At 37.2% G+C, this 20,686-nt stretch overlaps 2 protein-coding genes across 2 annotated transcripts in view; both read left to right on the top strand.

Moving 5' to 3' along the window:
- The window catches only part of THSD7A (thrombospondin type 1 domain containing 7A), a 495,713-nt gene that overhangs the window by 224,150 nt on the left and 250,877 nt on the right, over positions 1–20,686 (top strand). The window lies entirely within an intron of this gene.
- The window catches only part of NDUFA4 (NDUFA4 mitochondrial complex associated), a 711,072-nt gene continuing 696,987 nt past the window's right edge, over positions 6,602–20,686 (top strand). The window contains exon 1 of the mRNA XM_050783029.1: positions 6,602–6,613. The gene's annotated coding sequence lies outside the window, so the exon portion shown is untranslated. The remainder of the gene's footprint in view (positions 6,614–20,686) is intronic.

The following is a 20,686-nucleotide window of genomic DNA, read 5'->3' as shown; positions in this document are numbered from 1 at the left end:
AATACACAAATATAGCATCACTGTGATATGTTTTTAAATATTGCTTATACTCTTTATTCACAAGTTTTCTTCTGTTTATCCTTGAAGAATAAGATGATAATTACATTTTTAAAATAAAAACATTTAAAGGAATGATTTCGCACACAAGAAAATCAAAAACTTGTGAGGATTAACAGCCACCTTCTGCCCTTTTTACTGTTTAGTAATTTTCCCTGCTCTTTTTGCTATTTACCACTTTGTTCTAAGTAGAATAAGGGGAAAAGCTACAGGATGTGCCCTTTCAAGAAAAACAATTAGAGCAACAAAAGAGCTAGACTTCTCAAAAGTCACTGGGTTATGGTAAAACAAGACATTGGGGAGAGCTAAGGAAGGGCTGGGCAAAGTGAAAATAAGAGAGCACAAGGAACGAAGAAGAAAGGGTTAAAAGAATTTAAAAGTGAACTACTTCCTGGCACTTAAGTGAGTGAGAGAAAATCAGCAATTTAGTCAGTGCTGCTAGGAAGCAAATTTTCAATTTTAGCTATGCCTTTATATATTAAATTATTCTTGGACTGGGTAAAGCAATACACAGCAAAAAAATTTTTTCTGCCTCTCTAAATAGTTTTGGATCAAAATTGTCAGACCTTATTGCTGTTACAGGACATGTACTTTAATCTGTTATTTGTGTCCAAACCTATGTCCTCTTAACTTGATTTTGTTGTATGTCCAACATAGGAAGAGGTCAAAGATGAAGTCAGCACCACAGTCTAAATGAAACTTTAGGCGCATTTTGTGATAATGGGTCTTCCTCCTGGAAGCAGAGAAATTGAGAACCATAACAACTTTATGAAAAAAGAAGTATCAAATGAGTCAAATATCACAGAGATATTAATAATGTTGAAAATTTGCCTACACTGGTACAGAGGTGTATATAAAAATTAAGGGATTAGAAAATATCATCTATTTAAAACTTTAGTATATAAAAAAGGAAGTATCACAACCCAGTAAATAAAGGAAAAATTATTCAGTAAATAGTACTATGACATTAGTAGTATATAAAAATTTAGTGACAAAATTGTTTTTTAAAAATTACTTTAGAATCTTACTCTGTACACAATAAAACAAAATGAATACCTGTGAGATATCTTTTAAATGTTAAATAAAGGAAGAAAATAGAAGACATAAATAAATATTATCTAAATCTGAGTGTGTTTCCTTCATTAAAACAGGACAACAGAGGAAATTGCAGAGGGTAAAATCATATAACATCATAGATAAAATACACAGTGTGAGACCGGGCAAATGTGGATTAAATCAATGTTCTTCCACTTATTTCAGACAGATCACATTTACTACAATTGCACATTGCCATTGGAAACTGGCAACTAAAAGTCAAAAGCAAAGGATATACTCTTGTACTATAGAGGGGATTGAGCAAAAAAGCTGACCACCACTTATAAATAACATAAAATGAGTACACTATATATCAAAATATGTAGTGTAGAATTTGGCCAAAGCAGTAATTATAGACATAAGTGAATTCATTAGAAAATTAGTATATTGGTTAGTTTTCTTAGCTGCAAGCAATAGAATGCACAACAGCTAGTTTAAAGCAGAAAGGGGTTTATTACTGGGAATAGGCAGAGTGCAGAATTCCTGGGGGAGGCAGGGAAACAAGTGTGGATGCCACATAGCCAGAAGAAATACAATTGGGATAATTGCCCAGCTCCACTGGGAGACAACTCCAGCAAAGGTCATATGCCTCTGACTCTTCAACATCTTTAGAACTGGAAGCTGCACTCTTATCTGGTGAAGAATAGCCATGTACCTCTGTAGCTGCTTTGTCTTCATGTCAGGATGATCATGTCCCTTGGTTGCATACAGTTTTGTTTACATCCCTTCCAAGATGCACACAGTTACATTCACCTTATGAAGCTTAGGCCACATGTGGAACTCAAGTTGCAAGTGAGCCAGAGATATGTGGTCTTCATCTTTCCAGCCTGTGATTCATAGGAAGGCATGGTCCAAGGAGATTGAAATAGAATGGAATAAGACAGTCTGAGAAATTTGCCATAATCGATTCCCTCCTTTGGATATTCAATATTTATAAAACATTGGTTCTAATCCAATATTTCAAATATCAATAGCATCAACGTGTTATTGAAATTTCACTTTCTTTTTTACAAAGGAAAAGATATTAACCTTCTCTCCAAAGTCTCACTAGTCACTGTGTTTCCTCTCTTCTTGATATTTATTTCTCCTCTAACTTGGTTATAATCCAGAATTTATCTTAATATGCATTATGTTATTCACCACTAACATGCTCTATCTAAATTATAATAGGAAACAGTGAGTGCAAAATAATGTAATTAATAAAAAATAGTAATAAATACATACTAGAACAAGAAAAGCTAGCACAGTCCCAATTTCTGTCATTGATAACAAGGCTATAGTTGTAATAAAACATAATTCTTTCAGTGTGTATTCAGTTTTTCTCTAGCTTTGAGCTAGAATATCAGCTATTCAGTATTCTTTATCTCGCGAAGTGACCCCAAACTTCAAAGATCTGTTGATTTGACCTTGTAGATCCGCCTTCCTAACACCAGCTATGCCAGTACTGGGAGATACATACATTCTGGAGCAGCCATTCCATTTGCCTGTGATGGTCAGCACCAATTACCACAGCCAAATGTGTAAATCTCCCCTTTTTATTGCCATTCGATGTAGTGGCACAAAGAACCACAGACAGCTTATTGGCTGCCTCAGCTTTCAAGTTACTGGAAGTCTTGTCTCCTAGTGAAGCATTCACCATTTATGAACTAAAATCTCTAAGGCAGGATGTCCAGAGTCACAGTTAAAGGCAACCAAGAATTTTCCAGTGGATTATTAGGTGTAACTCCCTATCCTACCCTTTGATTCCTGGGAATATATATTCTGGCCTATTGCTTTGGTTCATTTGCACATAAGTTCTCTATCCAGAAGCAATAGGACATCATGACTAAGAAAAGGCCTTGAATAAGGGTGGCGCTGACAGAAGCATGGGTAACATAATAGACAAATCCATAAGCAAAATAATTGTTCATTCAGGTGAGATCAAACTACTACCCCCTCTAGGACAAAGGAGTTCAGTGCTCAATTTATTGCTGATCCAGAGTGTGATGCTGTGCCAGAGTTCAGGGTTATCCTTCACTGATGATGGGAAAAACACTTAAAATGATTGTATCCAGTTAACTTTGGTAAATAGAAGTGTATGTTTTGGGGCCCATACAAATCTTCATTCTTACTAGTCTGATTACTTTTTCCATGAACAAACACTGAAGTGACTGTGGAAAGAAACTGACTGTTGTTCATAGGAGTGAGAGGTATAGCTCAGAAATAAAGAAAAGATGTGACTCTGCACAAAAACCTGAAAGCCCCATATGTTATTATCATATGGCTATGAGTTGCACTGAGCCATAATAGCCAGGTTCAGAGCTGCTGGTATTAAACCCTAAATGATCTGAAACCACTTTGTATGTTTTGCTCTGAGATTCACTCAGGGCTGCCAATTAGTTTACTTTGTAAATGGATCCAATAAAAACCCTTAAATGTTGTGTATGCTTCTCTAAAATCCAGAGAGTTCCATCAAATGTTTTGTCTCTTTCTTAGTGTTAGGAGAAGCAAGGTATCGCAATTGTCTTTTACTTCGAATGTAGTAAGTCCAAGATTGTGGGATACCCAGAAACCTCAATGTGATGGAAATCCCCTGAATTTTTATCATATCTATTTCCCACCTCTGACACTCAAATATTTTACCAAAGATTCTAGGGAACTTACTGCTTTCTGATTTTGAGATTTTTATTGACATATTGACATCTATGTAGATGTCCTATGGGATAATGACATAAACAAAATCCCTGTAGATGAAACTGTGACAAAGAGAGTTGATGCAGCCCAAAGATAAGGTACTGAAACTGTCCTGCCCTCCTTACCACGTGAAAGCAAAGAGGAAATACAAAAGGCCAACTGGTTTATAATAAGATATTCATCCTCACTAATAATCAGAGAAATGCAAAGTAAGGCAACTAAGAGTTAACCACTTATCATCCTTCCAGTTTTAAAAATATATCTATAAAAGTTTGATAGCATTAGGTTTTGGTTAGGATATGATGAAATGAGACTCATACACTGCTTATCAGAATATAAATTAAGATTGCCATATTGGAAGATGATCTAGTAATACTGTTAAAATACACTATATTAAAATATCTGACTCAATAACATCACTTCTGATATTTTCTCAGTAATACTTTGTATACATGTGAATGTCTAAGAATGTTTATTTTTGAAGATTTGCAATGTGTCTCAAGGAAACACATATATATTCAAAAGTAAGTATCTGGTCACATGTGTGACAGATTTTGATTGTCATACCTACTTCAAGAATATAAAAAGGAGGCAAAACACTGAGAAAGGATGTGTGACATGATTTCTTTGACGAGAACTATTTCTGCATTCTTTACTTGTACCTAATGAGGAGACTCTCCATGAGGCCTCTTCACCTTCTGAGTTCTGGGAACCTAGAGAGTGAGAGTTGGGATGATTAATTTGGTGGTAGTGGTGCCAGTCGAGCTTGCTGTGCCCTGGGATGCCTGCAGCATGGGCCCTATACTGTCAGGGTCAGTCATGACTGTCAGAATCAGTTAGGCCATGCTATGGAGAGGGAGAACAGCATGGGGTCGTCATGGGTGCTATTCAGTAGAATTGTTGGAGAGACACAGAATCCCAGAAACCAGAATCTGGACTCTTTTCCTTACATAATTCAGGATATAATAGTCTGGAGTTGGGGGCAATGTCATGAAGGGCTCAAGCCTTCTCAGAGAGCTCCATATGGCAGCAATTATAAAGCTAGAGAGCCAGTAGCAGCAATTCTATGAGTTTGGACTATTGCTTGATATTTCTGGGTCTCAGTTACCTTATCTCAGTTACCTTACCTTATCTTTCAGGGGAGCAGGAAAGATGATAGGTAGGTAGATAGATAGATGGATAGATGATAGATAGATAGACAGATAGATAATGTGTGTGTGTGTGTGTGTGTGTGTGTGTGTGTGTGTGTGTGTGTGTGTGTTTTATGGTACCTTTTGGCCAGTTGTAGCAATGCATTCTGGATTAACCTACAACCTTCAAAACACTCCTGTGTTTTCATATATTACTTAGTTTTATAAAAAGTTTAAAGCCTAGTAAATTATAATATTATTAAATCTATAAATTTAAAATATGAATGCATGAGGATAATTACAGTATTCATAGTAGCTTTTGTGGACAAATAATGATGTTTAATGCCTAACAAACCATTAAATCAATGATGATGGGTATTATTAATATTAACAAAATTGACCATTAATATTTATTACTTTGTAAACATTTAATATAATTATTTTCAAAAGTAATATACTAGATCTCCTGCCTTAGTACACAATTATCCGTTAATATTAGAATTAGTACACTCTGAAGAATAGCCTTATTAAGCAGTTATCATAAAATATGTAGCTCATTTAATAATGATTTGAAAATACATTGTAATAGATCTTCCCTTCCCAAAATGAAAATCCATACATGTAAAAGTGCCATCTGCATATACTTAATACATTGCTTCCCTCTTCTAAAATAATTGGATTCATTTATTTTATTGCACATTAAATGTTGATTAAGTTAGATCTTCTCTAACACTTGAGATACATTTGCAATAAAAGAAGACTGTATTTTAACTTAAAAAATATTTCCAGATTATCATAGTATTGACAAATATGTAAAATAGAGGTTGAAGCAGGGCCCCTTGACATCTGTGGTTATTTTCCATTTATACCTTAATTTGTAACTTGAACTTGTGCTTGTCTTATAGCATGTCAAACAGGTATTTAAATAGGGAATCTGGCTGTTCTTTGTATTAATATCCCTTAAGCATCCTCTTCCTTGTAAATTCAACAAAAGAGATTTCTATCATTAAAGAGAAATAGCTTTGAGTTTGTGAAGTACACATCTTGGAACATAGTGAAAAGTGTAACGAGATAAAAATATAGCCAACAATGGGCACTTTTCCATTAAGTTGAAAAAATATTCTAGCAGAAATTCCATATAGTTGTAGAGTTTTCATTTTTCCTATTTGTTGCAATTTATCTAAAGATGTTGATGTTTAAAGACCTATTTCTGAGTTTATTTGTTTCTTCCCTCAGCCTTTGAAGCCTTTGAGAATACATTATGGAATAGTAAATAGAATTATCTTCTTTTAAATGATTTAGCTTTCCCATTTCTCTCAGTGCAGAAAGAACTAGGCAAATTGTGTTCATCCTACGTTCTACATATTTCAAGAATTTATTAAGGGGTTATTGAGTAGTGGGTAGGATCTTTTAAAGTACTAGTTCTCAGGAACACTTTTTCTCATCAATTGTAAGCTGCTTCTCTCGTTTTATTACACATGAAATACTCTTTACTAACTTTACCTACAACATTGGTATTTTCTTCCTGTTTGGTTATCTACATCATGCTTATGAAATGAATGTACGTTGTATCTTTCTTGCCCAGCATTGAGGCAAAATAAACAAGTGAATAAGTAAGACAAAGCTCCAATTTGGGGGAGTGAAAGTCTGATAGGGGAGTAAATAGCATTACACATGCAAAAATTACAGAGGAACAAGAGTCAGTATATAGTCAAGTATCATTTTTTATGTCAGGGGAAATAACAGTTTTAGGTTAACAATTTTAGGTGGCTTCCAGAGAGGAAAGTTACTACTAAAATGTTATTAATACCTTAAAATATTTATATTTTCTCATCTCAGTCTTTCTATCATCTTCATATCAAACTTTGTAGGCATTAACCATTTTCAACTTGTTTTTATGTCAATTACTCACATAATTTTCACAACCATGTTATAAAATGGAAAATTGAAATGCTTATCTCCCTAATTTAGAGATGTAGAGATGGTCACTGATTTTCTCAAGATCATTTAACAAAGGACAGATATGCTAGTCTTTTTACTCTCTCCAAGCCAATTATTTCTTTTTCTTCCAATGATTTTTTAAAAATTATTTTAGCAGCATAACATTTGATCCAATAAAACTGAACATTAATAACCCCCCACACACCAGTATGTTTTTAAACAGATTAAATAAGCTTCTCTGCATGACCTGAGATGAGTATCTAGGAGTACTGCTTACTGAAGTCCCTTCAGCCTCCCTGCCTGTGGTCACAATACAGGATCCTGATGAATATTCACCTAGACCCTGCTTCGGTTCTTCCATACCTCGTTTCTTTTTTTTTTTTTTTTTTTTTTTTTATTTATTATTATTATACTTTAAGTTGTAGGGTACATGTGCATAACGTGCAGGTTTGTTACATATGTATACTTGTGCCATGTTGGTGTGCTGCACCCATCAACTCGTCATTTACATCAGGTATAACTCCCAATGCAATCCCTCCCCCCGCCCCCCTCCCCATGATAGGCCCCGGCGTGTGATGTTCCCCTTCCTGAGTCCAAGTGATCTCATTGTTCAGTTCCCACCTATGAGTGAGAACATGCGGTGTTTGGTTTTCTGTTCTTGTGATAGTTTGCTAAGAATGATGGTTTCCAGCTGCATCCATGTTCCTACAAAGGACACAAACTCATCCTTTTTGATGGCTGCATAGTATTCCATGGTGTATATGTGCCACATTAGAAGGAAAACCATACCTCGTTTCTTTACAGACAGCTCTTCTTATGTCGGGCAACAATAATATTTAGAAATTCTTTCATGTGAAGCAGAATTGCCCCCAGTCCTATCTGAACTAAACCAGTTCACCACTCTTTGTCAGCCTCAGTAATCCTCTGTTCCCAAGGAACAGCTCTGCCTCTTGTCAAATAGATTACTTGTTAAAGTGGGTCTTCCCAGTTCTGAGTGTCTCATTTGCTAATTCAAATTTAATATTTTAGATTTTCTTTTATTACATTGTGTCCCATGAAGGTTTCATGGGCCAGGGGTAGGTTTTTTAAAGATGTATATAGTGAAAGGGAAAGGGAGGGATCCAGGAACTATAAAGATAATGATGTTCTCAGCATGCCATGTTTTCTTCTTTGTGAGAAGCTGGGGATGCTGTAAAGAACCCTGAAATTCAGAAGGAAGGGCTCCCACTAGATGAAGTTGACTCTGACCCAGACAGTGTAGGCTCTTGAGCAGGGATTAATATAAATTTGTCAGAAACTTCATTTTGACAGAGCAATGTAAGATGGGATATTCAAGGGCAAATTAGAGAACAGTGGCAGTTTATCCTCCTAAACCTGTGAAGAGATGTAGAATACTTGGTTTGGAGCTATAAAAGTAGAAATGGAAATCACCAGATAATTTGAAAATGTTCGGTGTAAGGATTTGTAAGAACATGTTGCAAATTACATAGAGGAGAGTTGACAGTGAAGAATTGGGAGAAATAGGAAAGACGTGCAGCAAGGTATTTTGAGGGGAAGGTGGTGTATTCTGTTTGTGAACCATTATATTGGATTTAAAATAAAAATAGGAATCACTTCTGTAGTTATTTTAGTGGAAGTCATGCTTATGGATGCTCATCTAAGGGAATGAAAGTTTAGAAAAGAAGAGGAGACCAGGGAAATAGCCTAGAATTTGCTGATCAGGAGCAGGAAATGATGGCTTTATTTTATGATAACTGAATTGCTTTTTCTTATATTTTTATGAATTATAAATTACATTTCATGACTAGGTTCTATACTAATTCTAATAGAGTAATCACTGGGACGTCCAGGTTGTCCAAGCATTGGGGAATTGTTCAGGTCAGGTGAATGTTAATATAACCCAATGTTCTAGTCAATATAGAGAAGAATTTCCAATCATCATTACTGCCCAAAAATGTTCTTGCCTTTAACCTCTATCCTTTAGTTGCAGATATGTTAGACTTAGTTTCTTGCTCCCTCTCACTTTTCATAGAGTATGAAACAGTTAATCAATTTTTGAATGGGTACTTGGTAATTCTCCTTTAATTTATTGATACCTAAAGTATCTTTTGGTTACCTTTCCTAACCTTCTTAAGTTTTAAAAACAGGACTCTTAACAGGCAAAACTTCCATAATGCTAAAAAATGCCTTTGATGAAATGAATTACCAAAATCAATCATGCCACTTAGCATCATTTTTGAAGTGTGGTAGTATTTACTCTGTCTCATAAAGCCACCTAGAGTTTTCACTTGAGGTGCGTTCGGGTTTGTGTCCTGAATTTTCACCATGGTTCACTGCCTGGAACAGCATGGGTGATAAGGAAGCAGCTGCATGCAAGCATTCGCTGTGTGAAAGGATAGAAAATCTATGTACTGGCTCTTTCAGGGAGGCCTCATTACCGTAGCAGTTTATCCCATTACTAAATATGCGCCGTGCTGATATCCTCACATTCAGCTGCTGACCAGCAACATGGCCCTCAGCTTTCACAGGGAGCATATGATCACTCCAGCTGGCAGGTGACACCGTTTGGCAATGTTCCCCAGCAGCTCAACAAAAGATTTTCAAATATCAAAGCAAGGGAAAAGACCTCTGTCTTTACAAGGAAAACGGCTTTAATATGCATGCATTTTGCCTCCAAAAGAATGATTGCTTCTAACTTGCTGAATTCCACGATGGAACGGGCACACTTAGAGAGTAAAATTCATTCAGGGAATTTGTAGAACACTCATTTGAATTGATAAATGAATAAATAAGTAAATATAAGAAATTTAATTTTGTGTTCGAGAAAGGACTATGACTTGAACTCAGTTAAAGGTGGAAAAGTCTATTTTTTTAAGATTCAATCTGAAAACACAAGCCAATCAGAACTTAGGGTAAGTTATAAAAATTTAAAATGTTGTACAATTTTATTGAAGAAAGGGACATTACTGATCTTTTAGTAAAATATCATTTCACTATATGGAAAAACTGTGGGACGGAATGATCACTACCTACTCAGGGTCATGTAATTCAAGGGCGGCAGTTTAGGAATATCTTAGGTCTATGAGCACAGCAGTCATCGTCCTCTGTCTTGCTAGAAGTAAGGGACTCAGAAAAACTGAGAAAGCCTCCTACCCCATTTGTTAGTATTGAAAAAGCAAACAATAGATTTGTCGGAAAATGTATATATTTCCTACTAGCATTACATTCTAGTACTAAATCTGAGTATAATTTTAAATATAATCTTTTTACATGAAAGCATAAGAGTTGAGACTACAGACCTGACTGTCAATCGGCTGATGGCTGTCTTAGCATTTGTTAAAAATGCATCTACCTTGAAAAGCTTATTTCCTTTTTCAATTAGTCAATAGAGTTACAGTAACACTTTGCGTATGGCTTAAGTCCCATTACTCTTATATTTTGAAGGCCAGTATTGGAACAGCCATTTTCATTCCTGGGACAAATTATCTAATTCAATTTATCTGTGGCCATGCTGTCATTACAAAGTCTACAAGCCTGCAAATATATTTTGCTTTACACAAAATGAATATTTTACTCTACTCTGAACACTAAATTGTTTGTTCACATTACAAATATTGGGGAAATTTGTTAATATTGTCAAGTGATGTCAGGTAATATCATTATTATAAAAAGTATTAAATTTATTTGTATCTTTACAGGAAGAAAACATTTTTGTAACTCAATAAGAATACTATAAGTGCTTATTAGAGACTAATTCTACAGAGGCTAAAAATGAAATATTGCTATGGCTCTTGGTTACATGTAATATATTCTTAAGTGCTAAAATGCTTTATATTTATGAAAAGTCATACAAGCTTATTACAGTATGATAAGCCTCACAAAGGGGCTAGGAATTGAACTGGGTTTAGGAGAGTCCCATAGATAGGTTGGGCTCATGAATCATCCAACTCCACCAGTGCAGAGCTTCTCAAGCTATCTGGGGCAAAGGGTCACATTTTTGGTTGCTTGTTTTCATTTGACTTCCTGCACTTCCAGTAGCATGGCCTTACTCTGCATGTCTATTACGTAGTTCATGCCACATACCTCTCAAAATAGAATTCAACAGTAACAAAACTAGCCTATACCCTGTTCATCAAGTTAGGTCCACTGATCATGCACAAAGATGTCACAGCAATTTCAAATTGCTGTAAAATTGCCTCAGTATTTATTCCCAATTCCTGTGCTTAGCTCATTGCACACCCCAACAAACAGTTGCCCTCATTCATGGATCACATTTTGACTAGCACTGCACTAGCGGGACTTCCTGAACTACAAAGGCAGGAAACTAAAATTGATATTTCCCAAAGTTGCTTGCAGCCAGGTGCCTGGATGTGATTTAGATTCCAACAATTACATGTTCTGGAGCTGGGCTTAGATTCTGAACTGAGGTCAATAGGAGAGGCAGAGTATCCATTTCATGGGGCAGTTTGTGCCAGCAGCAACATAGCTTCCTGTAGCCACAGAAAAGAGCTTTATGAAAAAGCTTTAGAGAAACAGCAATGCAATTCGGAGGGCTGGAAGTTTCTCTGGAAACTTGGCTTAGGGCTTCTTCCTCCAGCCTATCCAATTATTTGGTAAACTGCCTAATATCTGGTAATAAATTCTATCTGTGTAATATACTGAATTTCTGTTGTCTGTTAGAAGTAGGGCTACATTGATGAAGATTAAGTGTAAATGTTGGCTGGCTTATATTTTTTGAGTGCTTGGGGAAGTTAGCTCTAGACCAGTGTTTCTCAAACTTTACTGTGCATATGGATCTTCTGGGAATGTTTTTAAAATCAGATTCTGATTTGTAGTGTGGAGCGGGAGTCTGACAAGCTCCCAGTTAGTGCTGATGGTATTGGTCCACAGCCCAGGTTTTGATTAGCAAAACTTTAGATTAGACTGAGCCAGTAGGAACAATTTCCACTCCAGTATCCTAGACTGCAGATGTTAAACTTCAGCAAAATGATGAGAAATTATTGGGCTCATTTTCATGACTTTCCCTGTATTAGAAGCAGTGGACCTGGGGTGACACCCAACATGCAACGATCGTTTGTTTTTCTCCTTATTAGGAAGAAAAGTTTTAAAAACGTTTTTTCATGTATCTGTGTCTATATCTATAGATAGATAGATACATATATACATATACAGAGAGAGGAGGGATGAAAGAAAGAGGTTAAATAAGTCAATTCTAAGCAAAGCATTTTCAAATGTGATTCACATGTTTCAGGTGACAGTTCAGGTTTTGCCAGTCCAGTGAAGATACACAACCTATCCATTTTCAAAATGAAAGAAATGAACATCACAGTCCTCATGGTCCTACCAAGGCTTTAAGGCTATGTGTGTATGATGCAGCCATAAAATGAGTCCTAGTGTGCGAATGCTCATCTACTCCTGTGACCTTGGCTTTGAACTCTGATATGCTTGTGATTTCTAAGAAGCATATATGCCATCTTGAGCTTTCAACTAAATTCCAGCCTTTACTTCTGCATCTGTCTACTCAACGTTTCTGCCTACTGGATATATGCTGGATATATCCACATCAAGTCAAGAAATTGATGTTAAACTCATTTATAAACTGCCAGAAATTTGCTTCTCATTCTGTGTTCTGCATTTCAGAGAACTGCATTGTCATTCACAAGATTGCCAAAGTTAGAAACATCTGAATTATTCAATGGCTGCTTGTTCTCTTTTAATTCCTTCAACTATACACCAGGTCTTATAGTCCCTAATTCCTCTCCTCTTGTAGTTTACAACTCCTTTTAGTTTCTACTACAGTTGCCTTTGTTGAAACCCTCATAAGCAGAAAAATATAGTTTGAATCCCAGGCCTGCTCATTTCTAGCTGTATGACTTGGAGAAAACATTTAAATTTCATTTCCTTGTCTGTAAAAATAAATCATGTCTCAATAAATCTGGGAAAAAAGATACATTTTTTAAAAAAAATTGTGATGTTAAAGAAAGCTTTAATTATTAAAAAATATGTTTTTTAAAAGTGATGCATTTAGAGAATAGCTCCTGGTAGGAACTATTAAAAATAAATATGTGGATAGATAGAGTGGATCTCTGCTTTACAAAGTAGTTTTGAGGATTATCTGAGATATTCTAGGTAAAACTCAACACAGTATCTGGTTCTTTGTAGACATTCAATGATGGATTGCCTGTATTCATCATCATACCTCACTCAGCTTGACTGCTTCTTAAGCAAGACCTTGGGAAAACACCTTAACCTGCTTGTATCCATTTTCCTCATCAGTAAAGTTGAAATAGTAATAATACCTACTTCATGAAATTGTTCTGAAGTAAATCTCGGATTAATAATTCAGTACATTTTATACATATAAAGATTAGAACAGTGTCTGGTACATAGGAAGTGCTATTATATGTTTATTATAATACTAATGTTATCATCATCATGAGAATCTTCTTATCTCAATCTTGTAGTGTAATAATTCATTCTCCCACCTCACCACCAGAATCTACGTAAAATACAAATATCATCTTCTTTTTGTGCCACATCTTTCAATGGCATTCTCACCCACAGGAGGTCTTATTCTAGACCTACATAACAGTCTAGAATCAAACCTAAGCCTTCAATTTCCATTCTTATTTTCACTACTCACCCAAAACTGTCTAAATTGAGGCTAAGGAAAAATCCATTTTCTCCCACCCACTGTTAAATAAGAAAACAACAAAAAAGCTATTTATCTGATATTTCCATTAATTACCTTCATCTCAACATGATGAATTATAATATGTAATTTAAAATTCACCATAGTAACCTACTACTTTATGTAACTTTCTGTGCCTCCCCTAGCAAAATTACATGATTCCAACTTAATTGCTGTAATCTTGTCTTTGTACTTCTGAAGCCCAGTATTAAGTAGAATTACTTAATACATATTTGTTGAAATATTTGGGGTATTGAAAAATTATAGAAAAGATAAACTACACACACACACATTACACATATATGCACACACATATCTGTAAATTATATATGTAAACTATATAATCATATAATATCATATCTTTCTTTTTCTTTATGCTACTAATTTCTCATATTTAGTACCTGTGTTGAAAATTGTTAACATTTATTAGACAAGTATATCTGGTTTGGCTTTTCCATAATTCCTAAGTTCTCCTTTGGACAAGCAGCACATTTGCAAAGTGCATAGATAGTACAAATCCTGTGTCTGTGAGATAGTGATACTAGTTGATCACAATATATCAGTAACTTTGGCTTTGGCTAAAAAAGCAGTCGCTCTAACAAACTGAGATTTATAGCCAGTTTAAACTGTGAGAAGTAAGATTAAGAACATGGGCCTTGCTTTTAGGAAATCCAAGTTCAAATTCCAGTCAACTGCTTACTCTATGTGAACTTGACCAAGTTTTCTAACCTCCCGAAGGCTGCTACCCTATGAAATGGGACTAATAGTGATATCCAGATAAAAAGATTATTGAGGGCATTAAACGAGGTAATGTGAGTTGTTTTAAATTTAGGCTCTACCAAACATTCAAATTCTCAAGACTCAGAAGTCTACCATAAGTCACCCCAGCATCAGTCTGTTTAAAAGGACACAGAACTAGAACTGGAATTTGTCATTGTTGTAGTATCACACATTGCTCATCTGGTTGGAACTCTCCTAGATATCCATGTAGCACAGTTCAGATGCAAGATGAGTTCCACATCAGGTAGGTCCAGGAGCTCTCCTGGCTTAAAAGCTTTATTTCCCACAAGACCTGTATCTCTCCAAGTGATCCTACAGTCATTGTCTCCAAGGTCGCCACAAGAGACAAGCTCTGTTCTAAGAATTGTCATATGCAGAGAAGCCCAAAGCTGTGACTGCTTACCAGATATTCACAGTGTCCCCAGAGAAGGTGCAATTTATCTCAGGAGAAATTTTATCATAAATAATATAATCTAGTAACAAGTTGGCATTCTTCTTTTATCAGGTTACCAGAGTAACTAACTGGAGGCAGTTAACCAATGGTCATATTCTCTACAAAAAGCTGAGATTGTTAATCCTTTCTCTGCACATACAATATGAGCTTAATAAGTATTAAAAATAGGATAATATATGCATATGAATATAGAAAATAATATTAGGAAGGATAAGAAATATATCTAAAGGAAATGAAATATGTAGAGTTTTGTAAGAGAGAGGTTACAGAAGGTGTCAGTCATTATTTTGCATGATTTTTATTGATAAACTCATAAGTATAAGAGTGAAATTTTGCTCATCAAAGAGAAAGTCTTGCTTCATGGTTAGCATCAATACATAACATTGAGTAGTAATGGGAGTTTGGTCCTCTCTGTTGTAGGAAAAACAGAGCTGACTCACAGAGCCCTTTTACCACCACTCTCAGATCTTCTTCCCAGACCTCTCAACTCAGACAAATTGACTGTGATGCTTTAAGCTGTAATTGTCTCCTAGGAATGTAATTTTCATACATTTACCAGTAGGATTAAGAAGACTGAATGTGAGTTGTTGCATTAAAATGGGCCAGCATCTCTATGGTTGATTACCACAGTTAAATAAGGCAACTGAATGATGAGACAGAATAATCAGTGCATTTTCCCATTGGACCAGATGGCTTTTCATAGAGAGAGTTGCCTGTGTCTTGTAAATATACACTATTATTATTGAGAATGGGCAAGAGTTAAACTACGAATCAACACAAATCCATCCAATTCCACAAAAACTCTTCAAAGTATATGAACCACCAATTGATGACATCCATACCATCATCTTCATCTTCACATGTAGACATTATAATTTAGAATCCACCATCCCTTTAATTGAAGTACAAGTAGATAGATAAAAGTTTGAACATAAATACTGATAAAATAAATATTAAAGGTATATTTAATGGATATCTCTACAGTTTATAGGTAAATAGATGCATATTATTAATACTTATGTTATATTTAATTAGGAAACCCACATGTATTCTATGTGTCAAAGTTTGAACAGAAAAGTGGATGTACTTGAATAAGCATACATTATAATTAAAAATCACATCTAAAGTTTCAAGTGATATTTAAAATAATGTTAAGGCACATATTAAATTTTTTTCTATTCTAAACAATATGGTATTAAGTTATTATATTAGTCAGGGTTCTCTAGAGGGACAGAACTAATAGGCCATACATATGAGTTTATTATTAACTCATATAATCACAAGATCCCACAATAGGCCATCTGCAAGATGAGGAGTTAGGATAGGCAGTCTGAGTCCCAAAACTGAAAAACTTGGAGTCTGATGTTCGAGGGTAGGAAACATCCATCACAAAAGAAAGATGTAGGCTGAGGTTATGCCAGTCTAGTCTTTTCAAGTTTTTCTGATGGCTTTATATTCTAGATTTGCTGGCAGCTGATTAGATGGTTCCCACCCAGATTAAAGGTGGATCTGGTTTTCCCAACCCATTGACTCAAATGTTAATCTCCTTTGGCAACACCCTCACAGATATACCCAGCATCAATACTTTGCATTCTTCAATCCAATCAAGTTGACACTCAGTATTAACCATCACAGATCCACCCTTTGTCAACTTGAACCCATACACATCTCCTGAGACAATACATAATCTTAAAATAAAGACAGTAGTAAGGTCATAATTATACCTAACATAATACAACTATCCTTTGTACAACCGGAAACGCAACAATCCCCAAACAAAATACTATTACATAAAGTTTACAATACTTAAATACTGACATGAAGTCAGTAAATCTATGTCACATGATAAGGGAAAAAGGAAATAAAATGACGATATTTTCTTAGTACAAGTGTGCACACAAACAAACATGCTTTTAACAAAAGAAGGAGGAAATACTGATGACAATTACAGTCTTCTTTTCTGCAGCTAGTCATGTGATCGTAGCTGATATTGATGACTACCTTCTTCTACTATCCATTCTGTATTCCCTTTGCCTTCAGCAAGCATCTCAGGAGGCTGTGGTTTTTTTTCCTAGTGGAGTGACCCAAACTTTCATTTCTGAAGAGTCTGGGCCAGTTATAGTCCTGCCTGGATTGGGCTGTTGTAATTTCCCATTGACCTTAATCACAGGGCATGGTAATACTAAGAGTTGCCTTAACTGATCTCCTGTATTCCATGCATATTTTTCCTTATCTTATCCACTTTCCTTCACATTGACCTTAATCACAGGGCATGGCAATATTAAGAGACACCCTAATGGATCACCTGTATTCCATGCATACTTTTCCTTACCTCTATTATGTAGTAGTAAACTGATTTCATCTTGTTAGTCTGGGTCAATCACCCCAGCCAACACTGTAACTCCCTTCTTAGCCTGTTGAGTTAAAGGTAGAAGGAGCCCAAAGTTCCAGGTAGCAACCTTAACTTCCACTAAACTTCCAGTTTAATGGAATCATTGATGTGTCTCCTGTTGGCAGCATTTCTCTCTCTGGAACTGAGACCTCTAGGCCAACAGAGCGTAATGTTGTGGGAACAGGAAGCAAAAATTTTGCCAGTGGATCACTAGGGATGATGGTGAGTGGAGCCACTTCCACATCCATCCCTTGATTCCTGGACCCATATATTCTGGCTATGGGAGAAACAGTATATACTGGATGCTGATTCAGAGCATACATGGCCTTCTGGAGAACTTTGCCCCAGCCCTGCAAACTATTGTCACCTAGTTTACATTGTAATTGTGACTTCAAAAGGCCATTCCTCCACTTTATCAATCCAGCTGCTTCAGGATGATGGGGAACATGGTAAGGCCAGTGAATTCCATGAGCATGAGCCCACCGTTACACTTCTTTAGCTGTGAAGTGAGTGCCTTGGTCAGAGGCAATGCTGTGTGGAATACCATGATGGTGAATAAGACATTCCGTGAGTCCATTGATGGTAGTCTTGGCAGAAGCATTGCATGCAGGATGGGCAAACCCATATCAGGAGTAAAGTGTCTATTCCAGTGAGTACAAACCTCTGCCCTTTCCATGATGGAAGAGGTCCAATGTTATCAACCTGCCACCAGGTAGCTGGCTGATCACCCTGAGGAATGGTGCCATATCAAGGGCTCAGTGTTGGTGTCTGCTGCTGGCAAATCGGGCACTCAGCAGTGGCCATAGCCAGGTCAGCCTTGGTGAGTGGAAGTCCATGTTGCTGAGCCCATGCATAACTTCCATCCCTGCCACTATGGCCACTTTGTTCATGCGCCCATTGGGTGATGACAGGGGTAGCTGGGGAAAGAAGCTGAGTGGTGTCCACAGAATGTGTCATGCTAATCACTTGATTACTAAAATCCTCCTCTGCTGAGGTCACTCATTGGTGAGCACTCACATGGAATACAAATATCTTCACAGCTGTTGACCACTCAGAGAGTTTCATCTATATATCTCTTCCCCAAATTTCTTTGTCACCAATTTTCCAATCATGCTTCTTCCAAGTCCCTGACCATCCAGCCAAACCATTGGCTACAGCCAATGAATCAGTATATAATCACACATCAGGCCATTTCTCCTCCCATGCAAAGTACACCACCAGGTGCACTGCTCAAAATTCTGCTCACTGGTAAGATTTCCTTTCACTGCTGTCCTTCAGGGATGTCCTAGAAAGGGGCTGTAGTGCTGCAGCTGTCCACTTTCAGGTAGTGCCTGCATATCATACAGAACCATCTGTGAACCAGGCCCTAGTCTTCTCTTCCTCTGTCAACTGATCATAGAGAACTCCCCATGAGGTCATAGGTACAGGCTGGGGGAGAGAAGGCAGGATGGCAGGAGTGGAGACCGTGGGCATTTGTGCTACTTCCTCATGTAGCTTACTTGTGCCTTCAGGACCTGCTCTAGCCTGATCACATATATATCACTTCCATTTGATGATGGCATGCTGCTGTGTATGATCCATTTTATGGCTAGATGGGTCAGAAAGCACCCAGTTCATGATAGGCAGTTCAGGTCACATGGCGACTTGATGACCTATAATGAAATGTTCAATTTCCACCAAAGTCCAGTAACAGGCCAAGAGCTGTCTCTCAACAGGAGAGTAATTATCTGTAGAAGATGGCAGGGGCTTGCTCCAAAATCCTAGAGGCCTCTAATGTGATTAACCTATGGGGGCCTACCAAAGGCTCCAAACAGCATGCCTAAATGCAACTGACACCTCAAGCACCATTCGATATGGGGGGTCATATGGCCCAAATGGCAGAGCAGCTTGCACAGCAGCCTTGGCCCGTTGCAGAGCCTTCTCCTGTTCTGGACCCCACTCAAAACTGTCAGTCTTTCAGGTCATTCAGTATATGGGCCAGACTAACACACCAATTGAGGAATGTGTTACCTCCAAAATCCAAATAAGCCCACTAGTCATTGTGCCTCTTTCTTGGTTGTAGGAGGAGTCAAATGCAGCAACTTATCCTTCACCTTAGAAGGAATATCTTGACAGGCCCACACCACTGGATCCGTAGAAATTTTACTGAGGTAGAAGGTCCCTGAATTTTAGTCGGATTTATTTCCCATCCTCTAGCATGCAAATGTCTCACCAATAAGTCCAGTGTGTTTGCTACTTCTAAATCTAGGTCTCACTGGATCTAATCAGCATAATGTCATCAATGTAATGGACCAGTGTGATACTCTGTGGAAGTGAAAAGCAATCACGGTCCCTCTGAGTAAGATTATGACACAAAGCTGGAGAGTTGATATACCCCTGAGGTAGGACAGTAAAGGTATACTGCTAGCCCTGCCAGATGAAGGCAAATTGCTTCTGATGGGTCTTATGGACAGGAATGGAGAAAAAGGCATTTGCCAAGTCAAGTCAATGGCTGCATACCAGGTACCAGGGGATGTGTTAATTTGATCAAGCAATGAAGCCACATCTGGTATAACAGCTGCAGTTGGAGTTGCCACTTGATTAACCTTACAATAATCCACTGTCATTCTCCAAGATCTGTCTGTCTTCTGCACAGGCCAAATAGGAGAGTCAAAAGGGGATGTGGTGGGAATCACCACCCTTGTGTCTTTCAAGTCCTTGATGGTGGCACTAATCTCCTCAATCCCTCCAGCGATGCGATATTGTTTTTGATTTACTATTTTTCTAGGTAGAGGCAGCTCTAATGACTTCCATTTGGCCTTTCCCACCATAATATCCTTCACCCTACCAGTCAGGGAGCCAATGTGGGGATTCTGCCCACTGCTAAATATGTCTATGCCAATTATGCATTCTGGCACTGGGGAAATGAACAGGAACCACTGGACCCACTGTAAGTCAGACATGAGCTAAAACTCTGTTAATTACCTGACCTCAATAACTGGTGGACCACAATGACATTTTGGGTCCCCTGGAATCAATGTCAGCTCAGAGCCAGTGTCTAGTAGTCCCCAAAATGTCTGATCATTTCCCTTTTCTCAATGCACAGTTACCCAGATAAAAGGCCAGATGTTTTCTTAGGGAAGGATGGAAGAAAGATTAACAGCATAAATTGTACATAATATAGTGGTATTCTTCCCCAAGGTGACCCGGCCTCCCTTTTATTCAAGAAGTTCTGAGTCTGTAAACTGGCTCAAATCTGGAAATTGATTGAGGGGCCATGATTCTGTTTTTATGATTCAAATGTATTTTGTCCATTTGACCTAGAAGTTTTCTGCTTATATAAATTAAGTAGGAATACAGTAGGCTTCCTATCAGTTTCACTTCTAGGAACACTATGATTAATTAACCAATGCCAGAGGTCTACATGAGTCAGACTATTCTGATTGCTGCTTTGCCTCTGCTGTCCATTACAATAGCTATGCCCACCTTGCCTT

Source organism: Macaca thibetana, chromosome 3 (assembly GCF_024542745.1).
Source record: "Macaca thibetana thibetana isolate TM-01 chromosome 3, ASM2454274v1, whole genome shotgun sequence".
Taxonomy (NCBI): domain Eukaryota; kingdom Metazoa; phylum Chordata; class Mammalia; order Primates; family Cercopithecidae; genus Macaca; species Macaca thibetana.
The sequence above is the reverse complement of the archived record's forward strand: the minus strand, read 5'-3'. Positions and strand labels throughout refer to the sequence as shown.